Source organism: Lactuca serriola, chromosome 1 (assembly GCF_051521515.1).
Source record: "Lactuca serriola cultivar US96UC23 chromosome 1, Lser_US96UC23_V15, whole genome shotgun sequence".
Taxonomy (NCBI): domain Eukaryota; kingdom Viridiplantae; phylum Streptophyta; class Magnoliopsida; order Asterales; family Asteraceae; genus Lactuca; species Lactuca serriola.
This window is the reverse complement of record NC_136408.1, coordinates 71,519,289-71,526,160: the sequence shown is the minus strand read 5'-3', so window position 1 is coordinate 71,526,160 and position 6,872 is coordinate 71,519,289. Positions and strand designations below refer to the sequence as shown.

The 6,872-nt window shown below is 38.0% G+C and overlaps 1 pseudogene; it reads left to right on the top strand.

Annotated features, from left to right (window-relative positions):
- Nucleotides 1-5,075: 5,075 nt before the first annotated feature.
- LOC145091967 (E3 ubiquitin-protein ligase PUB23 pseudogene) lies at nt 5,076-6,563 on the top strand (annotated as a pseudogene).
- Nucleotides 6,564-6,872: the final 309 nt, after the last annotated feature.

The window sequence follows — 6,872 nt, the reverse complement described above, 5'->3', positions numbered from 1 at the left end:
GAAACACAGCTCCAAACACCAACACCTACAACCACCATTGATCCAATTCCATAAATTTCCAAATTACCAAAATACCCTCAGAAGTCAAACACTCAAATTGGTCAATCATTGGTCAAAGTCAAAGTCAACGGTCAAGGTCAACAATCCATGTTGACCCAACACGTCAAGTGCAGCTTATAGACTCGTCGAGTTCCTTCAGAACTCCGAAAATCACGAAACCCTCACTCAACTCGCCGAGTTATCAAGCAACTAGTCGAGTCCATGCAACATCTAAAATATCGGAAAAAACCCTAACCAACTCGTCTAGTTATCTCAATAACTCGTCGAGTTCATGCAGAATCTAGAAAGCGGGAAGCCCTCATCCAACTCGACGAGTTGACTATGCAACTCGTCGAGTTCCTTAAGTCATTTTCTCATTCAAACGCTTTTAAGCAAGACCAAAGCTCCAAATTGTAGATCTAGCCTCATAGAGTGTATTTACCACGTAAAGTTGCTAATTTTACATGCATGCAAGGCTTCAAGAAGCTAAAACACTCAAAACTAGCCTTAAGAAGAGGTTTATGGCATGGAGAAGGGCCAAAGCTTCATAAAGCTTGAGACTTTATGTCAATGAGGGCATAGAGGAGTCCAGATCTGAAGTTACAAATTCAAATCGTACTCAAAACTAGAAATGCTTCAAGGATAAGCTAGAAATGGCCCTAATATCTTGAATGAAGAGATCTAACAAGAAAATTATCAAAGTAATGACTTTTTACCTTCAAATGAATGCAAAAACGATGTAGATGCTGGATTACAAGCCCCTTCTCATTCTACACTTCTAAATCATCAAGTTTCTTCCAGAAATGCACCAAACACACACTTTTAGCCTCACAAACCCTCAAAATAGGGATAGCTCGATTAGGGTTTGCTTCTGCACGAGAAAAGGTGGTAAGGAGGCTGTGAGGACTACTTACGGTCCTTTAAGTAGGGTGAAAACCCTAAAAATTAGGGTTTTAATGCACAACCTCTACTCGCCGAGTTGTAGTCCTCCAACTCGTCGAGTAGGTTCCATAAACCATGCGGCCTGATCAGTCTCTACACGATGAGTTGGTGCAGCCAACTCATCGAGTAGGTCTATAATTATGAATATAAAAGCTTTAAAATTTATACTTGGGAGTCGGGATGTTACAGTTTTAGATGAATACAAACACATCAAAAAACTTTATAACATTTACCATATGTTTTTATTTATAGAAAACTAAATAGATTTGAAAAAAATCACCAAAGTTTATTGTGTAAATGGTTGATTTTCATGTGTTTTTATTCGGTTCAACCAGGTTTTTCTAAAAACCGGCCGGTTCAATCCGGTTCAGAAATCGACATAAAATTGATGATAGTTAAACCGCTCTCTCCATCGGTTCCCCATCCAACTGGTTCGACATAAAATCTGGCCCTGATGCCTTGGACACGCTTGTACCCTGATGCCTTGGACACGCTTGTACGCCCTGTCTACCTCCGGAGTACGCCCCGCGTACGAAGCCTGAGTTAACTCGGCTGAGTTGTCTCGGTTGTGTTGACTCGGTTGACTTATTGAATTTGAGTAGTTTTGACCAAGGGTATTGTGGGAAAATGTTATTAATTTAGAACGGAAATATTTTGACATTTAGGATTTGGATTGAGCCGGTATTTGGGAGCAAAGTGTTTATCAGATATTCTTCAGATTGTTATGTGAGTTTCCTCAATGTTCTTGGGGTCGAAGGCACCAATGCCGACCCCTTTGGTTATGTATCCTGGTATTTAGGATGTTGCTATACAGTAGTAATCTATAGATCTGCCTGCTAGTTTGTTAACTGGTTATATGATTATTTGTTTTTGGATATATGTTATTTGTTATATGAATGTCGACATGGTATGGTGGGGTTGAGACTGTACTGCTCTATGATGTAAGTCAACAAACCGTGACATTCCAACCGAAAGTTGTGGACCAAGGCATTCCAACCGGAAGGTTGTGGATCGGGGGTAATCCAACCAGGAGGTTGTGGACCCGTTATGTATTGGGCATTCCAACCGTAAGGTTGTGAGCCAGGGTATTCCAACCGTAAGGTTGTGAGCCAGGGTATTCCAAGCGTAAGGTTGTGTGCCAAGGATAATCCAACCAGGAGGTTGTGGACCCGTTATATGTTTAATTATATGTTTGTGTGGTGGTACTATGGGGGAAACTCACTAAGCTTTGACTTACAGTTTTAGTTTTGTTTCAGGTACTTCAGAGGATCGTAGCAATGCGAAGGTGTGATCGTACATCCTTGGTTTTATGATTGACTGGATCTTTGGAGACTCCGTTTTTGAATAATGTTCTGAAAAGAATGAATATGTAAACACTTCATTTCAGTAAATGGGTTGTTTTAAAAAGTTTAAATTTATTCTGATTTTGAGATATTACAATCACCGACACCCCTTTGTCGCCACCCCCGCTAGATGGATTCTAGTTCATGATTTGGAAATGCTCAACAATGGATTCCGCCACCGCCCCGTCATCCTTTGTGATTTAATTCTTTCACTTGATATATGTTTCTTCAAGTCCAGACGAAGAAGAAGAAGAAAAAGAAAAAAAAACATTGACATTTACAAATGGCTGGTATGAAGCTCGATACAAAACCTGATTTATTTAGCCTTGAAGACCATACATGGTATTCTACTCAACTATCTTCAGATTTCCTCGATTTCCTTTTGATATACATTGATTGATATGTGTTTCTGTTTCATGGTGTAAAACTCGATTTATTTAATTCGAGCTCTTGTCAATCAGGTGTTTATGTTATTGCCTCCCAAAATTCGCAAATTCTCCCGACATTGGTTAAGTTACACCTATAACCAGTTCGATTTTTATGCGAATCGCAGTACTTCGCCATACAAAATTGTTCCTGATATGGTTTGATAATTTTTTATATATGCAATCATTTGGGATTCGGTTAAGCCTTCATCAAATTTGGGGAACTTCATGGAATTAAGGCGGATCGATTTAGGTACAGTGGAGTCAATGAGTGAATCGAGACTCGATAAGCCAACAAATTCGGCCATTTTGGTTTGTTCTGATGGTGTGGCAGAGTTATGGCGGTGTGCATAGGTGTCACTGGTTTTAGAACTTCGACCGATATGAATTGAGTTTGAGAAACAAACCCATGAAAATTTCTTTTTGTTTTAACATTTCTATCACGAGAAAGGTATGGAGATAACAAGGAAACATACATCGAAGATGAATACAACGTAGGAGATGGTGAATTTTGCTTGGTTTGTGAAACCAAACGCTTGAGAATGGCTTTGTTTGCTAGCCTGCGTGCACGCTCCATTGTGTGTGTTAGTGACATTATGGAGACAAGGAAGGGGTGGAGGAGAGGGTAGCGGTGATTGGGTGAGTTTGATTTTGGTCAGTATTGTCTAGTTTGTGTGTGTGTGTGTGCGTGAGAGAGAGAGAGAGAGAGAGACCCTTTGTATTTAAATAATTATAATGTTTTTTCTTTTTTTTTTTAAATAACTAAAAACTTCATAAATGGTCACTGTGGTAATGAAATGACGGAAATATCATTCAATTAACGGACAAAACTTGACGGAGTTAATAATAAAAACCTTTTGTTAAAAGTTTTGAAACCACATTGACCATCTGTGAGGTTTTTAAAACTTAGAGACTAAACTTCAGATTTCAAGATACCACTGGAACCATTTATGAAGTTTTGTCTTTTAGAAATGACTGGTGTAACTTAAACTGATCAAATTGTTTGTCGTTGGTTATTTATTAGGAGCAATGCCAATGATGGATCTAGACCGGTGTTGAGATTGAGAACGGGTCCGATTAGGACCAATCCAATTGGCTAGAAAATAAAGATTTTGATTTTTAAGAAGTCAATTATGAACAAAATTAGCAAGTTGATGTCACTACTATATTAAATATTTACTACGGGTCAGCTTAATTAATTGACCTGAAGTTTGTGGTGGCGTTGAGCCTATGTTAAAATGCTAGATTATATACATGTTAATTAGTTGAACGTTGTCGCCTTATGGTGTCAAATGTCATAGGTCTAGAAGGAATATATATTATTTGTCGATGCTAAAATCTAAGAGATAGAAATATATACTTTTGTGTTGGTAGTTTTAACATTTTACTAACACTCAAATTGCAATATCTGATACGTTCTAACATTTAACTTTCCATACATTTCTGAAGAGCTATATCGTGTTTTGGTAATATATTTTGTAAAAAATACGTTTATAGTATGACAAAGAAGACATCAACTGTTACATAGTTTTACAGATGTATTACTTGATAAACCATTGAAGTATTCAAAATCTCATTGACAATAATAATACATCTTATTATATTTGATATTTGTTCAACTTTAGCTTTAAATGTTACTAAATATTTTAAATTTTATTCAAAATAGAAAAGTCGGTTATGAAAAACAGTTGACCCTAGGAGAGAGAAAAGTCAAAGGGAATTACTGCCTATCAACACTTGGCGCTTGGCACTTTGGCAGACAACGAGTTTCATCTAAACAGCACCAGTGCACCCCCACTAACCCATTAACAAGAAAAAAAATATTCAAATATTGCACACTTCGTATTAAATTTTGCCTCCTGGCTTAAAGTTAATTTTTCTTAGGCAATGTGATAGGTATATATTTCATAGAATATATATGTTTCATAAATTCGGTTTGATTTGGTTTTTCTTAGTTTTTTATATTTTCTAAAATCGAAACAAAACCCAACATTTCAGTTTTTAAAAAGCTCAAACTCAAACTGTTAGTTTTTATTTTGTTTAGGATTTTTCGGTTCTCGTGTTCGGTTTTGCGTATCCTTATAAAATACCAGGATTATTTTTCTAAGAGGAAGGTTTGAACTTATTTTGAGAATTGATTTAAGTTAAAGGATTAAAAATGCAAATTCTATGCTTACACACACTCCACAAACACACTTTTCCCACTCTGAGCTTCTAACTTCTCTTTGAAAAGTCAAAATATTTGCGTGTGTTGACTTTCTTTAGTAAATTTAGTATCTTTTTTCGTATAAAACCAAGTTCTCTTCACTATTTGGCATCATTCATATCGATATTCGTGACAACTTCACAACAAAAACTGATTGTTTCCGATCTCTTTAACTTATTCTTCAAATTCCTGATTCGTTAATGGCTGATCTTGAACAAGATGTCCAAGTTCCTCGCTTTTTTATTTGTCCAATTTCGCTTGAGATCATGAAAGACCCTGTAACTCTCTCTACAGGGATCACATATGATCGTGATTGCATCGAGAAATGGTTGTTTTCTCAAAAGAATGAAGTTTGTCCGGTAACCAAACAAGTCGTCGTTGATATTGAGCTCACACCGAACCACACCCTCCTGCGACTGATCCAGTCATGGAGCACCCTTAATCCGTCGTCTGGCATCGGGACATTCCCAACACCACGGCTTCCGATCTCCAAAACTGAAATCGTAAAACTCTTGAAGGATTCTTCTTCAAAGTCTCCTCACCTGCAAATGAAGTGTTTGAAGAAGTTAAAAACGATTGTTATGGAGAACGAAAAGAACAAGAAGTTGATGGAATCAGTAGGTGCAGCTGATTACCTTACGTGGATCTTAACCAACATGGATAATAAGATGACGTCCTCACCACCGGCCGGAGACGTTTCCGGTGTCGACGAGTTTATTTCGACTGGAACAGACGAAGCGCTAAGCATTCTTCACCACCTACACCTGTCACCAATGAGTCTTAAATCGTTGTTCGGAAAGACTGGAGATTTCGTTGAGACGTTAACACGCGTGATGGAACGCGCCACCAGTTACGAGTCACGTGCTTACGCCGTCATGTTACTGAAAGCAATGTTAGAGGTGGCGGAGCCCTTGAAAGTGACGTCATTAAACCCTCGTTTATTCATTGTGCTTGTACAAATCTTGGTGGATGAAATCTCCCAGAAAGCCACAAAAGCAACACTAAAGCTACTCATCAACGTCTGTCCATGGGGGCGGAACAGGATGAAAGCGGCGGAGGCAGGGGCGGTTCAGGTGCTGATCGACATCCTCCTGGATTGCACAGAAAAGAGAGTCTCGGAGATGGTTATTGTGGTTCTAGACCAACTTTGTCAGTGCGCAGAAGGACGATCGGAGCTGTTGAAACACGGAGGTGGATTAGCGGTGGTTTCCAAGAAGATCTTTCGAGTGTCATCTTTGGCTAGCGAAAAGGCGGTGAGCATCTTGCATTCGGTGGCGAAATCCTCCGGTAACAGAAGTGTTCTGCAAGAGATGTTGCATTTGGGGGTGGTCGGAAAATTGTGTTTGGCGCTGCAAGTAGACTGTGGAAGGAAGACGAAGGAGAGTGCAAGTGAGATTCTAAAGATGCATTCTAGGGTTTGGAAGAACTCTTTTTGCATACCCTACAATTTAATTGTTTCATACCCATCATAGAGCAAGAAATTTTTTATTTTTGAAATCATATAGAAAGAAAATATAATCCTACTTTTTCTTTCTACGTAATTAAATGGTGACATGTGTAACATTTAATGTTCATTTAATGAAATTTAAAGATATTTTAAGATAGTAATATATCACATGTCATTATTTAAATGGATTGGAGGAATTGTAGGAATAAAATGTAGGAGGATATAAATAAAAATGGTTATGATCTATTAGTTGCCCGTGATTGAAATTGTAATTTTATTTATGTTTGTATCCATATATGGGATTCCTTTTGTAACTTATTGTATTAATTATATCAATGGAATGTCATAGCGGTCTTTGCACAATTCAGTATGGTATCAAGTCATCGTTATTAGGGTTATCGGTTGTGTCTCTCCTAAAGGCCGGATTTCTTTTCCTCACGAGTTCTCTCTGATCTGCCATCGATCTGTTG